This window comes from Anticarsia gemmatalis, chromosome 7 (assembly GCF_050436995.1).
Source record: "Anticarsia gemmatalis isolate Benzon Research Colony breed Stoneville strain chromosome 7, ilAntGemm2 primary, whole genome shotgun sequence".
NCBI lineage: Eukaryota > Metazoa > Arthropoda > Insecta > Lepidoptera > Erebidae > Anticarsia > Anticarsia gemmatalis.
The window spans coordinates 13,570,808-13,596,748 of record NC_134751.1 but is presented as its reverse complement, the minus strand read 5'-3'; the positions used below and the strand labels follow the sequence as shown (position 1 = coordinate 13,596,748).

Here is a 25,941-nt window from a genome sequence, read left to right as displayed (position 1 = left end):
TGTAGGGTAGGCACACACAAACATTCCGATAAATAGGTAAAGCCCAACTCTTTTCCTGAACCGAGAACCAAACTCGAGACCGCTCAGACACAAACATAGAAGATGCAAAAGACAGACATGATTTTGCGTTTATAATATTAGTATGTAGAGGTATATAGTGTTTAATAAGACCTAGGTCATTACCCACATTCTTAAGCTCAACAAACGCAAAGACATTTTGATCGTCTGAGCGTATCATCTGACATTTTATAGCCAATTAAACTGCTAGTTAACCGAGTCGTTTGTCTTAATAAAGCATGTAAAACGAGACCCGATAACTGAAGGTTAAACTTAAAGTTAACTATGTTGTTATTTACATGTAGTGTGGGTGGTGGTGTCAGTTTTTGGTTATCATGTAAAGTCAAGGACAATTTTGATTATCACTAACTATACTGAACGATGCGACGTAATCAAATAAAATGTCATCTTTTTTCATTCATCAGTCAATGCTACTTGAATTTGAGTGACGTTTTTGACCACAAGTTAATGAATCTCGGGTTCACCTAGTTATGATTATATTATTAATAACAATTTAAAATTAACACATCTCTGCAATCTTCATATTAAGCCAAGTAAACTGTTAAACCAACCAAAAACTACAGTACATCAAAGATTGCTTACACCCCCTCACATTTTAACAGTCTATAAACGCACAAAAAAATCTCCAGTAGTTAAGCTCTATATTTCACTGAACTAGCTTCAAAAGAATTCACCCTTTTAACACCTAAAAATATACTAAAAGCGTAGTATTTACAAGTGCAGGCGTATATTTAAGTCCGCGCTTAAAACGCACAATAAAAAGGCGCGTTTACCATTATAATCACAATTCTCTGTATGGTCGCACTATCGGTGCACACCAGAAATGGCTACTAAAACATCGCTGTGGGAGGTTTTAAATATATTATGATGCGGTACTTGGGTAGTTGTTTTAGTATTAAAATGATTATTTTTAGTAGCAGTACGGATTGAAGGCCTGACGCCTCCCTTATTACGGGAGTTTTTCCTCTCTGCCCAGCAGTGGGACAGTAATGGGTTAGATTTATTTATTTTAGCAGTACCGTAGTGCTATATTCTACAGTTAGTAATATTGACCAGCGTGGGTTTGACATTTACTATGTTGCTTATTTTTCTTACAAAATTTGTTGATAGCAAGACGATTGTCAATAGTTTATAGAAGTAAAAAATCCTACAGGTATTGTAACAAATCATGCAGATATTAAGTTATTTCAACCTGTCCTAAACAATTGGGTTTTCTTATAAATTACGTTTATAGTGCAACCACTATTCGTGTTTTTGAAAACTGTTGACGTTGTAAAATTAGTTAGATTGATTTTTTTAAATATAAGTTTTTAGTAGAAATATAATTTTGGATCAACCAGAGTTGGAAATATCCTAAAAATAAACCAAAACTTCAACTATCGTTTTGCATATCTTGATAAATGTTTCGCCGTTTTATAATAGAAATTAATTCCTAAACTGCAACTACACAAAACTACCACATCAATTCCACACAACTCTATCACACGGCAAAGCTGCACAACTTTTTGCCACATCCAAACCAGCTGTCGTGTTGTTTATGGCGAGGCCGGTACGCACTTTGTAGGGTTTTTGTTACGCTAACATACGAGTGCGATGGAGGCAAGGAACACCAAATATGGGGTACTGTTTAATGGTATCGGTATCACTGAGGACCTTTGTGAGTACCGGTTGAAAGATTGATTGATGGGTGAGAGATAGTAAATAAATCATACAAAACAATTATTAGACCCGCTACTGGGTAACGGTCACCTAAAGCAATAAGATAAAATTTAGGTTCCTAATCATGCAGGTACGTAAGCAGAGTAGTAATGAGAAAATATAATATTAAGGAAAAGGATTTTTAGTTTCTTTTAGTAAATTGTGTGTCTACGATGCCATTTTTTATATTCATACAGTTGAAATACATTCAGCTATTAAAGAGTCATACATCCAAGATAATGATGATTAAAGATTCATTTCATGAAGATTACATTGGGTAAGGCTTATGTTACGCTAACATACGAGTACGATGGAGGCAAGGAACACCAAATATGGGGTACTGTTTAATGGTATCGGTATCACCGAGGACCTTTGTGAGAACAGGTTGAAAGATTGATTGATGTATGAGAGATAATAAATAATAGTTTTAATCCGTTACTGTCCCCTTGCTGTCCTCCTCTCCCGGAATAAAAGAGAGTTTAGGCTTTGAGTCCTTCACGCTGTCCGATTGCTGGATGGAAGGTAATAGTGAGAGACGAAATTTAATTAAAATGTGACATAAATTAAGTTTTGCTAGTAAGTTTATGATATGACAACATTATTTCGTTGCCGACACTTCATTGCCGAATTCACAATGCCATATCTTCATCACCGGACAAAATTATCACGCTACCTGTTTCTGTCCAACTGAGTACAAGTCATCCTATATTACTGGTTTCTAGTTTTTTCGCAAAATGCGAGGGAGATGAAACCTACATTGATCAGTAGTTCTCTACAACCACAGACCACCGGCTAGTTATCGAGAAATTTTCTATGAAAATCAGATCAGCGCCGCTAGCGGGCGTTGCGAGAACTATTTTGGCAGTACATTTTAAACGTCAAACTTTCGATCCTCGAAAGTACTGACTGTAGAAAATCGCACTGCAGGTGTAGGTTAGGTAGTTGTAGGCTGAAAAAATATAATAAATGAAAAATTCGATCCTAAAGTCTAACAGTTAGTGCTAATTTATGTGCTATCAGTAGTGACTTACGTCCTATTTAAACTAGGTGTAACACGACGTCATATGCAATGTGTTTGTAATGACTATTCGACCACAACAAAGCTTTGTATGTCACGCTGACGTCAACGCGGTGACCTCACGAAAACTGATATTTCGGTAGTTTAGTACAATAATATACAAAACATGAACAAAAATATCCGAACACAAATATTGCATACTAACATGCCTACCCCGGTTTAAATTCATACAAAAAAAAGGCTATTGAATAGATAAACTACCGCTAAATGTACTTCAGAAACCTGGCACTAATGATCTAACGCTGATCCAAATATAGTATTAGTCATAAGAGAAAAATAAATGAAATTTAAGCAATTCAAATGACTTGGAAAATTTACAGACATCCTCATTCCATAAAGTCCGAAGAAATATAAAATGAGGAAGGAATTATTTTTCTGTTTAACCTAAGAAACTGATTTAATACAAAGTAAATTAAAAAGTAATTTTTCTACATTACAGTTTGCATTTGGTTATTGAGCAACTTTCATTCCTACTGATAATTATATAAGCAAGTCAATTTAACATGAATAACAACAGTAAAATACGCCATATTAATATCATAAAGACCAACGCTATATCATAGCAGAAACCCAACTTTTTCTCCACAAAAACTCACACACCAATGTTTTCCCTCATATAATTTTACAGTACCACAAAGCGTTAAGTTAGAGGCAGACACTTGCGAAGTCCTCACAATTCTCCAGACGATTGTATTATATAATCGCGGTTACAATAAACCAGACAGTTAAATTACTAGCAGACAGTCGTATTACGGCGAACAACAACTGTGTGGCTGCACCTTTATGGCAGCATTGTTAGTTTTGCTGAGGGCAGATTATGATTTCTTTTTTATAATGTTATGGCGATAGTATTATTTTTATAGCGGATAGAGAAAACGTCTTTTTTATCTTATGCGTCTGTGTTGTGTCTTTTAACTATTAATAACAGGATTTTAGTTACGATTTCTGGGTAAGACATTCAAATATTTATTCTGTTTAATTATTTGAATACATACATAAAATAACGCTTTATACTGATAAGGGTAGGCAGAGACCAAATAACGCTAGGTAGTACGATCCAAACAAACTTTACTTGCCTCATTCACAATAATATATTTGAACAGTTACCGATCGATCGTTGATATGGCGTTATGCCCCGTAGTACATAGAAGAAACTATATAAATAACAGAAAATACTAAAATGTATGCAGACCTCACTCCACAATGCATTATTGCGGAATTAGGTAGGAAAACTGATAAAGGCATATCATAAAAATATACAAGCATATGAGATTATATGATATATCAGGTAAGTCAACAAATATTACCCTCTGAAGTAATATAACTGAAAACTGTCCACAATATTGAACCAGCCCTTTTTTCATTCAACTTAATTTTATTAGTTACATTCAAGTGCTAACATAACTATTTTCCTAACACATTACAGGACACAGGACACAAACATTTAGTTACACATACCGTCGCGTCCTTAAGGCTGTGTCGTTAAACAATTACCGTTAGTTTCGCAAACTGCCGCCGGAGGGCGCCACCGTTGACCTTTTATTTACGATATTACTCCGCTATGTGTAGTGTTATTTCAAGCCCAGTTTATTTGGATGTTAAGCGTTAAGATTTTAAGGCATCTCTTGGGATGGGTTGTTATGTTGATAGGGCTAGGATGCTACATATAGGTATTGTAGTTATTTTACTATCAGTTTCCTACATCGGTGTTTAAACGTGGGGTTGAGCAAAATTGTTCATCAAATTCAAATGAAATTCTCAGAGAGATTTTTTAAAATCAAATACGTGTTGATAAAACCTTCTAAGTAATATACTATACCACAGTGCGATAACCAATTCCTAAACACTTGCAACTAAATGACTGACTTTTCTACAGATTTTCTCATCACTCTTATCCAATAAGGTCCCCAGCTATCATAGACTTGTAAGTTCTAACTGAGTTGAACTGACAAACACTATCTAACTTTCGTAAATTTTACCAAGTAAATAATTATAATTTTAGAAATCCGAACAATAAATTACTAAAATCCTAACCCAGCACATTTAATAGACATCCTAGACATCATATTCGTTCTCGAAAAGCAGTAATTTCGCTTAAAAATCCTCATTTAGCGAATAAAAAGCGTGCATACCTGCAGCTCGTGCCGGCTCGACACAATAGGGAACAAGACAATGGGCACGCGTGATGCCATGAACGTGATAACTTCCACACTATACACCTTCTGTACACGTCCTTATAGCTTTTAAGCTGTATTCTTTAGTAAATAATGGTGGAATTTCATTTTGTTGAAGAGTAAATACTTACTAAGTATAAAAATATTTCTCGGGGTCCCGTCTGTCATTTTTAAAGTACTTTTACTGCGCAGGCAGAAGCTTTAAAGTCTATCAACCAGTCTTAACAAAGGGTATCGTGTTATAATCCAGGTAACTGAATTGTGGAGGTCAGATAGATAGCTCTACGTAAAATACTGGTCTTCATCTGAAAGTTGAAAGAAAGGCTAGGCTGATGATGTCGAGTAAATACTATTCTTTACAAGAAAATAGCTTTTTTGAAGGTGCAAGATACTTTTCTTTCAAGCAAAGATGCATCAAATTGCGAGATTTTAAAGCTAGATAGATTTTAAAGATTGCCTTTGTGAAGTAACGACTGTTGCCTAAGCTTCCACTGCTAGGCACCAATCTCTTTCCGAAATGAGAGAGAGGGGTCCGACTTAGCAATAGCCGAGTTCGGGTTTGTATTCTTTAAAGACTACCAACATTCGCGATCTTTTGGTGTAACATTTAAAGCTATGGTCCATCAAATTAGTAGAGAGCCTTGTATACCAGGTTTACGGCTGACGGAGATATACAAAATTCTGAATTTAGAATATCAGTGACTCGCATGCAGCTGATGGTGGGCTGTTTCATACAGCTACTATTTTTTAGAAAATACCTAAAAATATAAATTATAATTTAGATAAATCGTGCATGCCAAGGATGTCTGCTGTAGTTATTCTTTAGCGATAATACCGAAACCGAATTTTATTCCATTAGTTGGTTGTTTTTTACGAAGTAAGAATCCTTGACTTTCTGATGTAGTAAGATTAAAGTGATAATATAACCAAATTTTATGTTATTAGTTTGTTGATTTGACATATGAATCCTCAACTATGGGTGTGGGAGGTGAAAGCTATCACAACACACTTAACCATACAATTATGATATAAATACATCATAGAGAGCACGTGCCTCAATTACACGCTGATCGATCGCCACAAGTAATCTATAAAGCCTGCTCGTTTGTTGTGACACCTACAGGTTACTTCCTGTATCGGGTGGTCTGTTCCCGGTTGAGGCCACACAGCTAGCTATCTTGATGTCAGTCTAAATGATGAAACTGCTTTGGTGGTCTAGTTTAATACTTAGGTTGGACATATTAGTATAGGTAATGTATTAAGGTACTGATAGAAATATCTGAAAGAATGAAATTATAGAAAAAAATAATGATGTTTTTTCGTCGAATACACAACGTCCTACGTTTAAATATCGGCAGCCCATACAAAACGTAAGTTTTTGACGATTTAGTAATAAATAGCGAGGCTAAGACTTTTACCTGTACATTGAACTTAATGTTGAATCTAGTTGGCGTGGAACAGCGCTGTGACTGGAACACAGTGACTGGGAAGGTGAAAATTTTGTTAGTGAAAGATCTCTGCCCAACAATGAAGTAGCATAGAAAATATGGTCTACCACGATAAAATTACAGTATTAACTGGGTAAAAATTGAGGGCTTTTAAAATAATACATTTAATTCCGAGAAAACCGCAGATTCAATGATTCGATAATTCGTCGAAGTTAACTTTATATCCGTGAGTGAAATTATTTTTAAAACCACACTCATATTTATATTTAATGTTGCGGCTTCCTTTATTAACAATTCAGTTCTGGAAATAATTATTTCCAATGATTGGTAATTGAGAGAAAATGAAAACCTGTTGATTTCATACGTCAAGAAATTGTCATAGTTTGAAAGGAAGCGAATGCAGCGAAAGCCTGTTATTTCTATGGATATGAAGTCGAAGTGGAGTATTTTGGTTTTGTTTTTAAGCAATCAGTTTCAATATGACTTACAGATTTTTTAATTATTTATGTGTTACAATTTCATAGATCTCCGACCAAGATAAAAATGTATAGCTATAGATATGATAGCAGAGTATTATATCCTATCCAGTCACGCTACGCTTACGCTTGTTACGCTTTCACTGAACTCAAATATCAGGTATACATTATTTTTCAAAATTTTATACCTAAGCGGCTGAAATAGTAAGTTTTTAACGATTGTTGTCTAAGGTTTCATTGCAACAACAATTACACATATCGTAATATACCTTAAAAAAACTCACAACACCTAACATTTTATTAACTTTGCAGAAGACTGCAACTCAAAAGTCTAACAAAAATAGCCCCGCAGCGTAATCAGCCCCATCAATAAAACAACGAAGACAGTTGGCAATCAATGTGATGGACGACACAAGATAATTAGCGATCACTACACACGTGATGCGTTAAGATACGAACATACGGAGATCTCGCAATCTTCTGGCCATCATTTGTATACGTCTGAACCCGACGTATTTAGTTGGGGAATCGATGGAGCGGTTGGGCCTTGAAATACGAGGCTTATTAATTTTTTTCGGTTAAAATTACGGATAATCGTCTTAAATTATTTTCTTTGAGTTTTTTCAAAACAACCTCCGTGGGTAATTGTGGTGGTAAGTTTTTCTTTAATTACAAGTTTATAATGATAATATATGATGAGTTCAAATAACACACGAAACAAAACGCGTATCTGCCTGGCCCAGGTAATGAAATACTTAATGTTGAAACAACTGTGTCATAATGACGAACAGTGTATGGGTGTAGAATTATCTTTTTTGATTATCCCAAGAACTAACAAGAGATAATAATATATTTAAGTCTGCAAAACAAGGTAAGTACTACTAAATAATGTACTACCTAAATATTTTTAAGTAAGCCGAAATATATTATCATAAATATGTTTGAGAAATCACTGCTAAGAAATCACTCTTTCGAGTAGTTTATCTAAAAAAAAGTACTGCATTATTTTTTACAGCCAAATCGCGGTTTCCATAGCCCTAAACCAGGCGTGTAGGTGATAACGCAAGAGACAGCTACAAGACTTTTTCTTAAATCAATTGTCATTTAGATAAGATAGTATTAACTCGTTCACAATACACGTATTATCTTTATGTGTTGATAAGGTCAGATAAATGCTTGCTTTAAAACAGACAATATAATGTACTTACTTTAATATTTCTGTTTTTATTTTTAAAGACAACTCCCGCACTAAGAATTTTTCTTGTGTCGCAGGGACTTTCACAAACATACAAACAATGGACACGAAGCACAATCAGACCCGAAACAATTATTTGTGGATCGTACAAATAATTGCTCCGTGTGGGATTCAAACCCACGCCCGTTGCAGTGGTATCGGGGTGGCAACCTAAACCACTGCGCCACGAAAGCATATAGCATGCCAAATGCTAATGTTACAAATGCAATCAATTATAAAACCGATTTTGTAGAATTTTGCTTAGAGTTAGTTCAAGGAGCTTACATTTTTCAATATACTTAATTTATCTTAAGACCATGCTTAAAGTAGTCTCAAGAATACCGTGAATTATAATAAAATTAGATCTATTATGATTCTTTCAATATGTACATTGAACTGGGCGCCCAGCTGCAACAATAATACATTTAAATATATTACTTTTATTTCCTAACGATCAAAATATTCCACAATAAACGATCCAGCATCCATGGGAACGAACTCCTCTAATGACTAATTATAAAAACAAACTCAACTCCAATTATAAGTAGACGCGCTTACTCACACGTGACAGAGAGTAAACAAACGTCAAATGATTCAACATGGCGTATAATTTAATCTTCACGACACTTAACGCCGCAACTCATTACATGCAACATTCAAGTTTCTTTCACTCTATAATATAAAATAAAACAATTACCACTGACAATACAATTTCAACCCTATCACTAAACAATAAGAGTTCAATTTTCTTTGAAAAAAGTTGTGGTGGTTACGTCCTTTCATGACTGTTATGTACAGTAGCGTCATCTGTCGAGATCAATAAACGTTTCAATTTGAATGTTCTTTTTTTAAATTTAGATGACGATGGAGTTATGCGATGCGCACGCGCACATTTAAAAACTTGTTTTAGGTCGTGTTTGGGATGTGACGAAATATTAGTTTGATTTTGTGGTAATTTGTTGATTAATATCAATTTTTGGTTATTAATAAACGAGTTTTTCAATAAAAAATAGAGCAACATTTTGAGGTAATAAAAGTAAAGTAATTAACTTAAATATGCATAAAATCTGTCATGTTTAATCTAGTGATTTTTACTGACGCAGACTTCTAAATATTACTCTGACAAAACTGATTTCTTCTTAACAGCATATTATGACATTCGTGGCTTATAATAACCCAAACCAAACATTATGACTTATTTGTTACTGTAAGTCATTGAAAACAATAGTTTAAAAGTACACTTTAAGCTTACAGCTTTGGATTTAACCTAAATATACTAAGAAACCGCTACATAGCAACTTAAAAAGCTAAATAAAAGATTTTTCGCATTAGACTCAAGAGTGAAATTCCAAAATTTTGATTCACAATTACTTTTTATACATCCTAACTACAAGCCTATTATAACAAAATGAGCCCTATACTTTTATTTCAACCCGTTGAAGCCAAGAATCGTGATAAAGCTTTTGATGTTGCTAACCTCATTTTCTTGGCCGTCAAGAGCCATTAAAAGTTTAAACCCCGGCCTAAGATAGTCCTGAGACTATAGTTGTCTTTATGACTGGCTTTGCGCGGCTAATAAATAAATGTAGCAGTATTATAGTGTGAAAACTTCAGCTGTTTGTATGAGGATTAAAGATAAATTGTAGCTGATGTTCTTGTTAGTTTTTGATGACAGTTGTATGAGTTTGGATTTGTAAAGGTTTATGTGGGTGAAGTGGGGTGATTTATTTGTGTTCTAGATTTTGTTGGTGACTGTACTTGATGTCTCTTGTGATGTTATATTTCTGGGTATTATTTAAAGTGTATTTATTGTGCTAATGAGATAATAAATGAATATTATTTGGGATATTAATGCCTTCTTAACACAATTCATGGTTGTCAACGTAACTGCTTAGCGTACTCTCTCTATATGATTGAAAAAGTTATAAACTATTTACAACAATGAAACAACTAACGCCATCTATTAGGCACAGCGTTAAACAAATCGATTCTACGCATCCTGAGATTGTCTCCAGCTAACAGTAATCTCACATTATAATATACTCACACATATACATCATAGGATATCATATATACAGTTATCTAAATGTTTACTTACAAATCGCATCTGATAAACAACTAGCATTAATCCAAATTCAAGCACTTCAGCTTTACTCTATTATACAAGCCTTTTGAGCCTCTTAGCAGGAGATACCAAAAATGCCAAGAAAATTCTACCAAAATATTCCACTTCAATAACAAAATGACATTGTTATAAACACTCTCAATAGTTGTAACATAACACTTAGTAAATCTCTCCACACTGTCATGCAGCAGACGCGCGTGCCCGCGCATACACTTGCAAAAATATTCACTAATACAGCCACGAGCAAGAATATGTGTGATGTAAAGACTGCTGTAACTTGTTTAGGTTTTTGTTAGAAAAAAATATTTGTCTAGAATTATTTCAAGCTATAAGAATAAAGAGTGTTCTTATTTTACTCTGTATTTAAAGTAAATTAGTCTTGTTCTATAGTACTGCTTACGGATGCCATCAAATCTTGTACAATAAAATAGTCAAATGCGACAAAATATTAAATGGTTAAGTTTGAATTGTTAACTTTTAATTTGTTATTATAACAATAACATTCCGAACCGGTGGTATAGTCACTCACTATCACTATGACAATAATAAACATAATTGACAGTTAAAATGAATAAATGGTACATATTTTATTATCATTAGTGTGGCAGCAGCTTAAATGTTTAAAACTTTATTTTTATATTTTCCAACAAAACTATTTATGCATTATATGTTCTTCTTCAATTTGTCTAATATAACTCATACGATTGTCAACGACAATCACGTTACTTAACATAGACAATGTTCAACACAACAAGCCTACGACTATACCAGTAAACAAATAACCAAATCGCCCGACACCGCGATAGTTCAATGCGGGGCGTTTTATCACAAGGCCCGAGGAAACAAATTGAGATCCACTGATATGTGTGCCCACATAAATCTTACGTGTTACCCGGATTTACAATTATCTTGTTTTTGTTTTACGATATTGGAAATATAAAGCGGTTTTTCTGGTAAAAATAATCCAAAAAACGTATGTAATGACTACTTAACTGTTAATACATTTAAAATGCGTTTAAGATGCTGGTGTGTAGAAAAGTCATTATTCCTTACAATTCAATTGACTCTGTAATTGCCAGCTGGAGACAAAAGGAAGAAAAGAAATTGCTTGCGATTTCAATTCCAAAAACTTATGCATTTTAATTGTTTTGAAAAAGCATGCTTCTTATTTTAAAAATCAAATTACTTAAAACAGTGCTGTTGCAATTGCAATTTTGAATCTCTAAAATGAAAACAACAAGCTACCAGAGAAAGTAGTAAACTGCAGTGTGTTTCTTAAAACTTGATCACAGATGGCAGTAGTTATCGGAAAAATTAGTTGATTTTTTATAGAGTGGAGATAGAAGCTCTTTTATGCTATTGTTATAAAAAATTGTAAAGTTAAACTAACGTTAAGTTTTAAATGCACAAGTTGCCTATATTAGTTAATAAACGTCAATACTCTAACACAAAAACTCTGCGAAACAGTCTAAATTTACATTCCTACAAATAAAACAGCCGTTTAAAACTACTCCAATTATTCTCTTTAAAATTGTTTTAAAGGCATTTAAAACAGTTTTGAGATAAAAACAAAGAACTAAAGAGATTTGGATAAGTTGAGAACGATCTAGAAAGTTTGTAACACTTATCAGATGACTTTTTACAAGTTTAAACGGTATTTTAGTGGACTGCAATGAATTATTCAATCGTAATTAGGTCTGATTGATAAGAGTTTGTGAACTTCTTTGATATCTCTTGGGATGAATTTTTTCTAGTGGGTTTTTAACTGCAGACATTTAGTTTTTTGATACTTTTTTACCATAATTTACTTTATACTCGTAATATGTAAAGACGTGGTTGCACAAAATACAGGCATTTACGACTCTTGTAGGCGTGATAAAAACCCAAAAAGTACCTCCTTAATTTGGTGAAGTTGGATAGAATAACGTAGTTAACTTTTTACAATATCTGCACCAAAAATACAACGAAAGACATTCAATAAAGCTCTTTAATAAAAGTGACAGAAAACCTTTACATAAATGACGACTATCTCAAGAAAAATGATTAAACGCTAAACGATAAAACTAAAGCCAAATGGTTATGTATAAATATATAGAGATGGGCATCGGACTAACTATTTATTATGTAGTTAAATTAATCAAAACCTCATAGCAATTAGATGTTATTTCGACGTAGAATATTTGTTAGGGTGGCGAAATAGGGCACTCGTCGCTTACGCTGCATTTATGCTACGGTCTAAGTTATAACAGGATGCTTAACTTGAAGTGCACTTTTAAAAGACTTGTTAAGATAGAAGAAATGTTTAAAAAAGTAAAAAATTTTGGAAAGTAAACGAAATAACTAATTTATTAACAACTTAGGTTGTGTACTGGTAGAAAAATATTTCTTTTGCGTATAATTATTATTTTGTTACTGGGTCTCCTTAAACTTTTACTTTTTGATTGGAGTAATGATATTCTGACATAAAATCACAGTTTTTCAGTTGTTTCGAATGTAAGATCATAAGAATAGGAGAAAGAGAAGTGATGTTAAAATTGGGGTGGACAAAAGAGTTTTATTTTAAGATAAATTCCTAATTGATGGTTAGAAACAACGCCTGATCGAGGACTGTGGGAATAATGAGAAAGAAGTCATTGCTCAGTTGCCTTCAGTGACGTCAGTTAGCCGAGCTATATATTTTTTCACTCAGAATAACAATGAAGGATTTCTTTAAGTTGTTGGTCAGAGTCTTCGCATGACAGTGATCTTAAAATCATAAAGGAGAGGTCTTAGCCCAATAGCAAGTCTGATAAAACTAAACAGGCACTTCTTTTCCCAAAAACCTACATCAAACTTCAAACCTCTTTTTCAATTATACCACAACATCTTCCTCCATCTCCTACCTTAACCCTCACCCCCGAAAACCTGAAAGCTGGCACTCGGCCACGGCGGCAGGTTATTAACACTACGCGAACACTTGGCACAAGCCACGTGACAAATGAAGCCGACATTATGAACGAACCTCTCATATTTTCAACTAATATCGTGCTGTGGCTCATAAAGAATGAATATGGCCAACATTTTTTGGTTTTGTTGTTGTGGAAGTGCAAAAAATGAATAAGTTGTTTTTTATTTTCAATTCTGAACGTTATGCTTAAATAAAACTAGATTACAGAATCGATAGGATAGATCTTCAAACTATAAAACTAAAACAATTATGTCTGATTGATTGGCAAAAGTAATATAATTCTGTGAAATTTTGTTGGTTATGTTATATTAAAAATCACTTACCTTATAAAATAACGAAGAAAACGACTGTCTAACAGCCGTCCGCGTAGAAATCTGGAAAAAAGAAATCATGTTGTTAATATCGTTATATACCAATTTAACCAAATCACAAAGATAATTGCGTATGTACCTAATATGTCTTGTGTAAATTTTTTAACAGTAAAAAAACTGTTGTTTTCCCTGAATCAGGATATAAAGATACGAGTTTTCAAAAGCTATTTAAATAAAACCAACGGCATGTGTAAAAGATTTTTTTTAAGTTAAAGGAAAAGTACTAAAAAAATGACCACAAAATAAAAAGAAAAACACCCACAACCGAGTCAAAACAACTAGATCAAAACACTCATAATTATTCGGGTACAGCATTACCCATCTTAACTGGCGTTCCGTCCGGGATTAGAGATGGGATCAACGAGTGCAATTCCCGGGACTCGCTCTCCGCCAGCCACGGGATCTCGTTTATTGACCATTAGTTCCATGGTGTTTTCTATGCCCCATGATAGTGACATGAATGAAACTATTTTCGAATTATGATACTTAATGGAGGATTACCAGGCTTATGTAGATCAGGTGTAATGAGGTGCTGAAAACTGCTTTTATGGGTGTAGTTTTGTTTTAGTGGCGTTAAGCCTTTGATGGCTTGAACGACTTTGAGTTTAAGTTGACCGTTAATCTTAGAAAAGGATTTGATGTTAATGTCATTAGGTTTTAAAGTAAAACTAAATGTTTAAGATCAAATTATACGAATATGGATGTGACAGTGTATTTAACAGGTAATAGACCGATATAATTATTATAAAACTGCATTTCAAGAACACTGTTAGTAAAGCTGCAGAATACTTAAAACGTATAAAAATAGAGACTTTTCGTGAGCGATACTAATTGCTTAACATACCCATGTGTATCAAAGATACGATAAACTTAGATTTGCTGTCTAAAATGCTTTAATTGTTTTATTTTTAACGGCAAGAAGTTTAGTATTACTCTTCCTGAATATAGTAATTTACGTTAATGTCGTCTTATTTACTAAAACAGATTTTTGTGATTACAACTTACACGAATAAAATTACTCTTACATACTTATGACTACATGAAAATTAAACAGAAACCGAACCTCTCTTTATATTTATGCCTGTTCAATGTCTGTTATTTAGAGAAGCTATTAAAATACTAATAAACTAGCTTATTCATACTAAGTAATAATTTAACTCGTATGAACTGGAGTAATCAAACAAGCGTATAATTTGTTACATATCCTACCAAAACTTGCTTTATGAGCTTGAACAAAGATATTGGACAACTAGAACTGCATTGTAATACTGCTGTTACGTATAACTATAGACTAGGGAAAGGTTTTGTGGCTTTAAGTAAATTGAAGTTACTTTGAAGTCTAGTCACTATTTATTTATTAAGGGCTAGGTCGTATTTTCATGGCCAAATGCATTGCGTTATTTTATTCAACTTAGCGATCACACAGATAATTACAAGGTTTTTAGTTCTTGTTAATATTGTTCTAAGGAGTATTTGGGCTCGTTAAATCATTTTCCGAATATTAATATAGTCTATAATATCATTATCATTAAACATAGTCACAAAACAGTACAGGTTTTTGATCTTATCGATATAAAGAAACATGATATTTCATTTGTGTTACACTATTGCAAACTGATTAAACAGTCTCAAAAGATGATTGATCATACTTTTCACTTGCTAGGCCAACAGCCAGATTGCAACAATGATCAAATTATTACCCAAATCACGGTATTTCCCATCTAGTATTACTCTACATCCCCATAGGAGGCTAACACCAAGATTATTGCTAGAAGTTGGCTTCTTCCCACTCTGTTTGCGGGCAACTTTATAGCCCATTTCGTCCGGAAAGCAACCGTTACGGTAATGAAAACATAGTGGACTGCCGGCTCATTATCATGGGATAATCTGAAACGAAGGGGAACTCCCATACTTAGCAGTAGTTTAAGATATTAAGTTTTGTAGGATTATATGTGATTATTGTTTGTTGTAATTTCGCCTTTATGCCGTTGAGTGAAAGTGGTTTTTTAATTGCGATTTGGTTATGGTAGGTGGGATTTATGGGAAATTTGTGATTAGTGAGAAAAATATGAGTTTTAAGTCCGATTAGCAGCTTTGGTCCACGAAATAAAAGTTGATTAATGTTGAAATTTTTGTATAACTGTTACTTATTTACATTTGAATTTGGTGCATAAGTACAGTATCTGCATTCACTTTACACATTATCACAACAAATCCGTTTCACATTTAACCAATAAAAAAAAAGTTTTACATAAAATAATTAGTCACAATAAATTAGCAGCCATATTTACAAAACAATACATATATCGAACATGTCATAAAAAAAACAAGCTTCACAATTTCCAACAAAAATTCAAAATTGGAACAAGAAGAAAAAAACAAAATTGCCAATATAAGGACGCGACAACTCGCTAAACAGCCTCCTTAATCCATTCTACGCAGACAAAAATAAAATAACGAAAAAAAATGCCCGCGTTTAAAGAATTATACTCCAATTACATTAAAGCTAAAATAAAGACTGGAATAAAACAGTAGAATCCTTATTAAGGCTCTCTTAGCCAACATCTTATCTGCGGTAATCCTAGGAACTCTAGGTTAGGTCTAAAACACAGTGATATATAGTTTGTGGTCTCGCTTTAAACTCAGATTAACTTAGATCTTGTTGCGCTGTTCGTTTGTTTTTAGAAGTGCAAGTAGCTGAGCTATTTCTTTTTTGTGGTGTTGAAAAAGAATTGGGAGTCGGAATGGTTTTGTGAAAATTTGCTACTGACCAAAATTTGGATTTGGTTTTTTTTTGTAATCATTTTCTTGTGTTAATAGAACCAAGTATTTTTAAATTTTTGCTATAAATATAGACATTTATAGAAATAATAAGATTTTTTAATCTGTGGTTTGACAATTTGTGTTGACAATGTTTTTTATATTGCATACAGTTTGACTGAATCAATAACGTAGTGAAGATGCCATATTGGCTCAATATCACACAAACAAAAAATATACATTATTTTATTGTTTACTAGCTGACCCGCGCAACTTCGCTTGCGTCACATAAGAGAGATTGGGTCAAAATTTTCCCCGTTTTTGTAACATTTTCTACTGGTACTCTGCTCCTATTGGTCGTAGCGTGATGATATATAGCTTTCCTCGATAAATGTGCTATCTAGCACTGAAAGATTTTTTTAAATCGGACCAGTAGTTCCTGAGATTAGCGCGTTCAAACAAACAAACAAACAAACAAACTCTTCAGCTTTATAATATTAGTATAGATTTTTATCACACTACTTGGCATCTGTTATTCATTACAAATTTACTCTATTTTTGCCTTTTCTTCTTTGATAAGCTAAAGTTTGAGTGGCAATAAGTTTGTACTAACCAGGATTCAAACTTAACACTTTGAAACGATAGACGGAATAAACCTTACAATACCATATACACAACTAGTTTTACACCTACATAAGTAGTCATTACATAGTACCTTAGGATATTAGGTACAATTAGCGTTGCCTAGCAACGGATTGTAATTATGTTACATTGCCTCTATAGTATATGTCTACTCATTAACCAATTAGCGTGGTTAATATGACATGACGGTGGACTTAATGAATGATTATTTTGTATACAGCTTACTGCCCGTGGCTTCGTCTATGGATAAAGATAAATATGTGGAAATAAAGGTCCGTTTCAATACTTCCGGATAAATAATATTGTTAAGATCTTATCAATTTTGACAGTTGATTGAATTTCCTGTCACTTTATCTATAAGATAGGTCAAACTGGCCCTTATTCATTAGCTGTGAAGAACAGTAGTAAGTATTGTGTATGTTTTGAATGTCAAATTATCGGTACTTATTAGTACAGACTGTTGAGAATCGCGCTGCCGATTAAGGATGTTATGCGTGTACTAAAGAAAAAAGTAATAATATTATGATTTTCGCAGTAGTATATTAAAAGTTTAGGTTCCCCGGCTTAGCATAAATTGATTAAAACTTATTATTTGACAAAATTTGACCAATAATTATTATTACAGGAATCATTAAATAGAGTACTTTTAATTAAAGAAAATTGTCCTTTAAAGTTATTAATCAAAATGGATAGTAAAACTGACTATTGTACAAAGTTATTTCAATTGTACAAAGTTTATACTTTAATATCCATCTTTTTTACTATCCATCATTGTCCTTCGTTAAACTTTCAAGATAAGCAGTTATAACTGAATTTAATTACTTCAGTAAAACTAGAGTTCCTACAATTGTGACGATATTAAATTTCGTCCAATGGTAATAGTCAGTGTTAATTAATATGTTAAATTTACGATTAAAACATAAAACTTTTATAAACTTAGATATAAAAATTTTGTGAACAACATGAGGCAAACCAGACTATTTATTGTCGGCCGATTTATAAAACATTTGATTTTACTGACCTAAAAATCAAACTACTATTTTTGATCATTATAATATCCTAATTATCGATATCTATCTATCGATGCATTTCGTATGAAAATTTGATCAGCGCCTCTAGCGGATACCGTAGGAACCATTTTTGTTGCACATTGCAAATGTCAAACTTTCTGTAAACGACACTACTGACATATGAAAATTGCGTTACCGTTCGCTCTTACATAATATAATAGAAGAAAACTCAGTATTTATGTGGAAATTCTCAATTTTTCTTGAACTCTAGCTAGTATGTAGTCGCAGGTAAAAGCTAGTCGGCTATAATTTGATTATTACCTCGCTATCTGTACCTCGGACTCAATTACTAATTTAATTGTTCACCGCACTCGGGTTACTTACTTAAATAAAACTTCTTTGCAGGAATAAGTAAGAATTGAGATATTTTTTACTTCGGTGCTTTTTTGAACCAGTGTGTACTTGGTATTAAAATTAGATCAAGAAGAGAAGAAATATATTTTTAGAGATTTGTAAAAGATAAGTTTTGAAACAATTCTTGTCTATAAATAATAGATAGAAGAAAAAACTTGTTGTTTTTGAAAACATTGTAAGTTTATTACTTTGACTTCCAATTGTTGTTAAGTTTTGTGTAGGTTTTCACTTAAGTTTATATCATTTTTAGAGTTTAAATATGAGTATTAACGTAGTGTAATTCAGAAAAGATTTTTTAAGACTCGTGTTAGAAGACAAGCGTATATTGCTTCACCCTACTAATATTATAAAAGTGAAACTTTGGAAGGATGAATGTATGTATATGTTTGTTTGTTACTCTTTGACGAAAAACTACTAGACGGATTTAGATGAAATTTAATAGACAGATAGTTTATAATCTGGATTAGGACATAGAATACGTTTTACTACAGATTTCTTTTTCATGCGGACAAGTCGCAGGCCGCAACTTGTGTCATATAAACTCTGGTTAAAATATCAAACCCCTGACACCGGATTTTTGACTATGTATGCGCGATTTAGACGATTTTCAGCACAGGATGAATTGCTACGTATAAATGTATCTACCGAAAAATATATAAAAGGTACCGTCACCAAAAACTTACGGCATTAGCTATTCCGAACATTGGGACAAGTTTGTCGGTCCAAAAATTTCACATTCAGTTTATTCAAAGTTATAGCGGGGGGGAAATTTAATAATCTCAACAACACTGAGTTAAGTTTACGTGTTTGTTCCTCAGCTCGAGTTGCCTTTAATTCCTTGCCATCTGTCGCTGAACTTAGAGCGAGACTTTATAATTTTACAAGACAAAATAGAACTGTACCGTTTTTCTGGACTTTGTATCTATTTGAATATTTTTGGGTTTCATTTTGGTGCAAGAGTGTTTATTTTAACAATTTTTAAGGTCTGTAGCGCGATTCTCTACAGTCGGTACTATCAAGTATGATAGCTTGACTTTATAATAGATTGCAAAATGTGTTCTTCCAGTTCCCGCTTGAGGCGCTGATCAGATTGTCATACAATTAGCAGTATTTTCATCCCTTACTTGAGAGCTATCCGGTTGCTGATGGTAGGAAATGGCACTACAAGAGTGTCTTAATGTATAGTTGAAATACTTACGAATATTAATGAGAGCGCGCATTTCACATTATTTTATGACTACAGATACATATTATATTATACACACTTAAATATTAAATATTAACAACTTATCAATATTAACTTACGATCATATATAATTATGCAACGTCACTTTTTAAGTAGCGTGAATTTTCTTTGGTTCTATTTTCATTCTTATTGTAGGTTATTTCGTAGCATATTGAGTTACATTTTGAGTATATGCTTAACAATGCAATTCCTTTGAACTGTCGTAGCAAAAGTTATGCCTCAGCCGGCTTCAGGAACTAGTTACTACACAAAAGGAGAACTCGTCTTTGCACAGAACCATCACACAACTCACATACTCAATCCACCCATAATAATCCGAGTTTTGACTCAATAAACCTATGCTGATTAACTTCAAAGCATAGAAAAGTTAAAGGGGAACGTACCATTATAAGCTGACCCTCGCAACCTTTCACAATACAAAAGGGAACAGACCAGCTTACACTGGTAACGTAACTGGATGTTGCCAACATTAATTACGTTAAAAAACAACACGAGTAGTTGTTAAAGCCAACTTGTGGTTCTTGACCTACATTATGGCTGTTTGAAGTAGTTCCCTTGCCTAATTAGGTCTTTTTATATGCTCTGGACGTAACTGGCTGCAATTTGTGTTCCCCGTTTGAATTTGAACTTGGAATTTTGTATTGTCTTTTTTTTGTTTTTGTTTTTGTGGATCTTTGGCGCTAGTTTGGGAATTTGGAAGATTCGAAATGTTGTTAGTTTTTTTTTCTTGGCAATAATTAGGTTACTGTCATTTCATCTGTCAAGATAATTTAATAAAAAATGTTATGGTATTTTGGTGGTATAAGGTAGTGATAGGTAATAATTGTGTTTTAGTGTGTCATACTTAGTGAAATATTAATGGTATGTCCAGAATTTAATGTATTCTGTATAAACTCTGTAATAAGAGTCTCTGAAAGGGAATAGATTGCAGTTATTTCGAACTATGGAATCATACACTCTAGAAGACTTTTATAAAAAAGGATTTACAAAATAATAAATTTGCTAAACTGTAGAAGCTTAATGTAAAACTAAATAACGCCAACGCAGTATAAAACAATCTGTTAGCATTTCATGAATAAGTAAATAAAATTTAAATGAAATTGATGGCCTAAAACTTTAGATAAAAAACAGAGTTGCAATCTCGAAATTTAAATAAATAAATTCTACGAAAACCTGAAGACAGAATGCAAAGTCTACGGCGGCATTTTCTTTTTAATCAATCGTAAATGTCAAAGACAGGACGCTTTCAGCGTTGGGTGCAATTAAAAATTGCTTTGTAAGCGGTGCGCGCGTGTGTCCCGGCCTTTACGAGATTAACGCGACGCAACCGAGTGTAGGAGCCAGTCCTTAATTAAATTTTAAATTTTCGAACGTTCACGTTCGTTCTAAAGGATTGTCGCGAGTGGGTTCGCGGCTTTTGTATTTTTTTCTTAATTTTTTTGCTTTTTTTTCGGGTTAGGCTAAAGTAACATTTTGGTACAGTGTGCCGTAATATCAATAAATATATTAAATTTTACGATATTGTAATATTTATGATGAATCACATCATATACTCCGGAAAGTAAAATGAATTTTCGTAAATCCCTTTATTTCGAGTATTTAAAAAATAAAACAGGAGTTTCAATTTGAGTTGAAGCATAAAAAATATTTTTCAAATCCTAGAGTTTTAACTGCAGCTTACTAAAAAGTCAGTCTTACACAAAATTCTTTTGAACTGAATAGAATCGTACTGCTAACTCCTTTACATTTGTGTGAGCGAATACCTACATGGTATTCGAGCCGTGTTTGAGTGTCACATTGAGTCACGTTTCAGATCCTTGCAACGGACACGCCTGACTTCGCCTGAGTGATGCACACTCGATTCTGTAGCTCCTTATTTTTAGCCGGATTTCACCTAATTAGTGAGCTTCTTACCAACATGAAGATAACGCAGGGCTTGGAATTTTGAAGGAAAATGAGGAATTTTGAAATTGAGGTGTTGGGTTTTCAATAATGAGGTGTCAAGTTGCAGGTCGCCAATTATCAGTTATAGTAAAGCTTTTATAGGACTTATGCCCGGTTTATGAGGCACATTTAGCAGTAGTTTATTTATTCAAACTGTTAAGTCAAGCTTAAACACTATTGAATCGATAAATTACCGCTAAATGTACCTCAAAAACCGGGGGCTAATAACGCATGTTAGGCTTGGTAGAACAATAAAAAATAGACGCAGGTATCCTTAAGTTCATATATTTTATAGGACTTACATTCTTATTGAGCAAAACATTGAAAAAAAAAGCAAGAGTGCTCTTTAAAAAAAATCTAAGTAGAAACGCAGTGTTCTTAAAAATAAAAATATAAAAATTCCCGCGTATCTTGAAAGACTGTAAAAAGAATTACTTAAAAACCTGGCAAGTTCATTAAAACTAAAATCGCGACACAAATATTTCGCGCGCAAAAACGCATTCCAGAATTCCGCATTTGAATAGTCGAAAATTTAAAAAACAAACTCGCATCCTCGCACTAACGTTGGCAGCACTGAATAGATACTCGTGTGCTCACGGTTCCAAAGGCTAGACTGAAAAGCCTGAGACCTGTGCACGCATAGAAAAAAGCACCTTTTTTATGCTCGACTACCGTGTAACGAACACTAGAGTTTTTACATTTTTGGAACGTATGTGTAAGTTAAGGTTTTCTAAAACGAAAAAGGTCTCGTTAGGCTTAGTGTAAAATGGTAAAATTGGTGCAAACTTTCCAAAAAATTAAGGCCGCTTTAACACCTATTTTTTGGAATGTTGAAATTGTCCGAAACACATTTTTAGGTTAGTGAAACAGTATATATACATCTTTATTCTAATGTTACTGTGTGTTTTGGCTAAGGAAATTCTTATGGGAGTCTACATTTATTGGTCATGAATGTGATTGATTTTGCAGGTAAGAGTTTAACAAACATAAAATATATTTTTTATGAAGTATGTTTTAAATCTAAAATTATTTTCAATAAAGTATTTGTAAATTAGGTATTTAAAACCCTTCCCGCAAACATAGGTAACTAAATGATTGTAGTGCTATGACATAATCTATTATTTTAAGCAGACACCTCATAAAGAGATATTTATGTCAAAACACATTTCAAGCAAAGGACACAAAACTTTCAGCCAACATAAAACCTAGGTATATCAAACCTTTTCGTTCTTAGTTAACCTGTAAGGTATCTATAAAATAAGTATTAAACCAGTCTAGACAACAATTTACTTAGCTTTTTGAATATAAATTGAGTGCACCTTATAATATTGAGTTAAACTTTGATATTGCTACTTAATTCACTGTCGGTATCAAAGAAACTGATTGATGTTTCAAGTGTTAGATTAATACTGTTTTGTATTCAATAATAAATTGTTTTAAGGGTTGTGTTATTATTAAAATTTTAATATGGGTACATTACCAGTATTCTATTAGAAGAAGTCTGTAAGTCTATTGACAAATTTTATTGTTTGAAACACAACATAGAAATGTAAACTCAAATATTCTTTGTTTCTGTTATCTATTTCATATTCAAAATAAGGGAGATTTGTAAATTAGACATTATTGATACAACACTTTCACATAGTCATATTCTCATATTTTTCTTGGTAATAACCTAGTTCGTACATCGGGTCGGTCATTCGGGTCTATCATGTATCTCAGCTGACAACTAGTGTACGTCAAATTGATACATTGCTGCTTTGACGTAATGTGTTAATCGCTATAATCTAAGGGAGGAAACAATGTATAGAATATTATCTTTCAAATAGTTGTCAACTGAGATACGTGATAGACCTCAGGAGAGTCAGGAGAGCCTTTAATTTTCAATGTGCCTTTATAAACGTATGAACTAGCTTATCACCAAGAAAAATACGAGAATATCACAATCTGAAAGTGCGTGCAAGAGACCCGATAAAATGACATACCTAACGTAGTGTGTACGTTTGTAGTGGCCCGACAACAACTGTCTAATTCCTGAAAATTTTATCATAGAGGTTATATCTTCAAAAGTGCTTAGTATAGTTTAGTCAAGAAAAAAAAACTGTTAAAGATTGGTCTTGAATAGTTAGTTAATATTGGATTAACCCTGTAACTGCGACAGGTAGTACCGTACCTCACACGTCAGCGCCACGTGCCATAGTTCCGAAGACGTCACGTTTGCACTCATTCTGTGGAACGGAACAAATTGCTCGCGATTGTCTGCGAGGATGATATGAATTGTTGCCTCACTCAGGACCGGACCACCGGCCTCGTGATGCGATTGATAAATTTAGGGTTCATTAAATTTGACGGAAAATTTTACGTAGGTAGGTACTTCAAAATTTGAGGTACGTATAAAAAAAATTGAGATAGAAGTAAACTTACAACTAAAATGTCTAGATTTTTCATCACTTCTCGGACTAAAAAAGCATCGAAATTGCTTTTATTTGCGAGTAACGATACTACAGAGTACAGAGTCACAATTAAATATTTTTAATAAATGCAAACACTTTTAATTAAATCAAAGTGAAACTGTTGATCATAATGTATTATAGTACATACTGATTGTTCAGACAATATAATACAAATAATATAAAAAAATATGTAAAAACAACAAAAAGTAAAATATGTACAAAAATATTTATGTAATAAAAATAAAATGTTATTTTTTGTCATGACGCTCGATAGATGGCGTTGTGTGCTAAATTAAAAGTCGCAAGCGTTTGTTTCACACCAAGTCTATATAACACCCCGAGTTTGTATTGTGTGTGTGTGTGTGTGTATCCGAATACAGTACCATACTTAGATCAGGCGTCAGGTGTTTTATTGATATAATTCCCTAGTCGTTAATTTAGAACAACCGTGGTTCTGTGATCTCGCACCACCGCCAACGCAAGCGCCATAAGGGTGCTATGGTATAAAGTAAGAGCTAATTTTTTTACCGATCAAACATAATTAAAAGTATTTAACAAACCCAACTATCGACTGACATCATTAGACCGAATTAATCATTCACCGACAACTTATGAATGACTAAACACTTTAACAAAATAGTAAATCCATCTAAAAATCCATTAAAAACTTAATACACCTTAGAAACTTCATCTTTTTTTCCAACTCTAAAATGGCGGGTAATTTTAAGCACTCATTTTTAAAAGCCTAGTCCTTTGTTTGATATTGGAGCTACCTAGAAAATATTCTTGATTTACATAACAGTTTTATACGCTCTCCTAAGTACTGAAGTTTGAAAGTACTTGAAAATACGTAAAGCGTATCAGATAAGTTCACGCTAACAGGGGCGTCAGTGGAAACTTTTTAGGTACTATCTGAAAGTAAAGATTGTATTACTTTGACTCTTAAATTCAAGTGGATAATGTTTTTAAGGTAAAATATTAGTTTTGGTTTTCGCTGCTTCTTCTGTTTAAGGAAAAGAGTATGATAGATAGTAAATAGATAGTTGATAATGCGTTTCTTGCCATGTTATCTCTCAACGGATAAAATTGTACATGGAACCTATTCCTTTTTTTAGTTAAAAAGGGACAATAACTGTTTAACCGCTTTAAATTGTTGCGAAATATACATAGCACGGAACGTAGATCCACTATTTCTTCAAACGTTTTCAAACAGGCGGGACTTCAACATAATATTAATATAATAGTATGTAATCAATATGTAACTGAATTATCACACATTGTCATATGAAATTTTGGTAGTAATGTTAGTAAATAAAGCTCATATATAGCTACAAAGGCATTTAGCCATATACGGAACCTTTCCTATAAAATTAACAACACACTTCACGTATCTCCATTGCATTGTTTCGCAGGCACTGTTATTATTAAACCTTTTGATTTCTTATTGTAGTTCCATCCCTGCACTTCTATAGCAACTTAATAATATGTGAGGATAAATATCTTCGCTTCAAGAATATTAAGTGATTTATCTCTTGAAAGCTGTTTTTTGACATGAATTACTCGAATAAAATGGTGCTTATGACGTAATGAATGGATTGACTGCCTCTATGGTGAAGTCGGTAATGATACTAATCATTACCGACTTCACCATAGAGGCAGTCATGGTGAAGTCGGCAGGGGTGTATTTACCCTAGGGCTAGAAGGGCTATAGCCCGGGGCGGCAGGCCGCGAGGGGCGGCCCAGGGGCGACCCAAGGGCGGCCGACAGGCCGCCTCGACGGCTTTAGTTTGGACATTTGGAAAAGTGAAAAAAAAAATTAAGACGTAACGCTATAACGCGCCTG

General features: G+C 33.3%; 1 long non-coding RNA gene across 1 annotated transcript in view; it reads right to left on the bottom strand.

The window, feature by feature from the left end:
- Positions 1–13,588: 13,588 nt before the first annotated feature.
- Positions 13,589–25,941, bottom strand: part of LOC142974089 (uncharacterized) — a 98,998-nt gene continuing 86,645 nt past the window's right edge. Inside the window, exon 3 of the long non-coding RNA XR_012959544.1 lies at positions 13,589–13,632. This is a non-coding gene — a long non-coding RNA (uncharacterized LOC142974089). The remainder of the gene's footprint in view (positions 13,633–25,941) is intronic.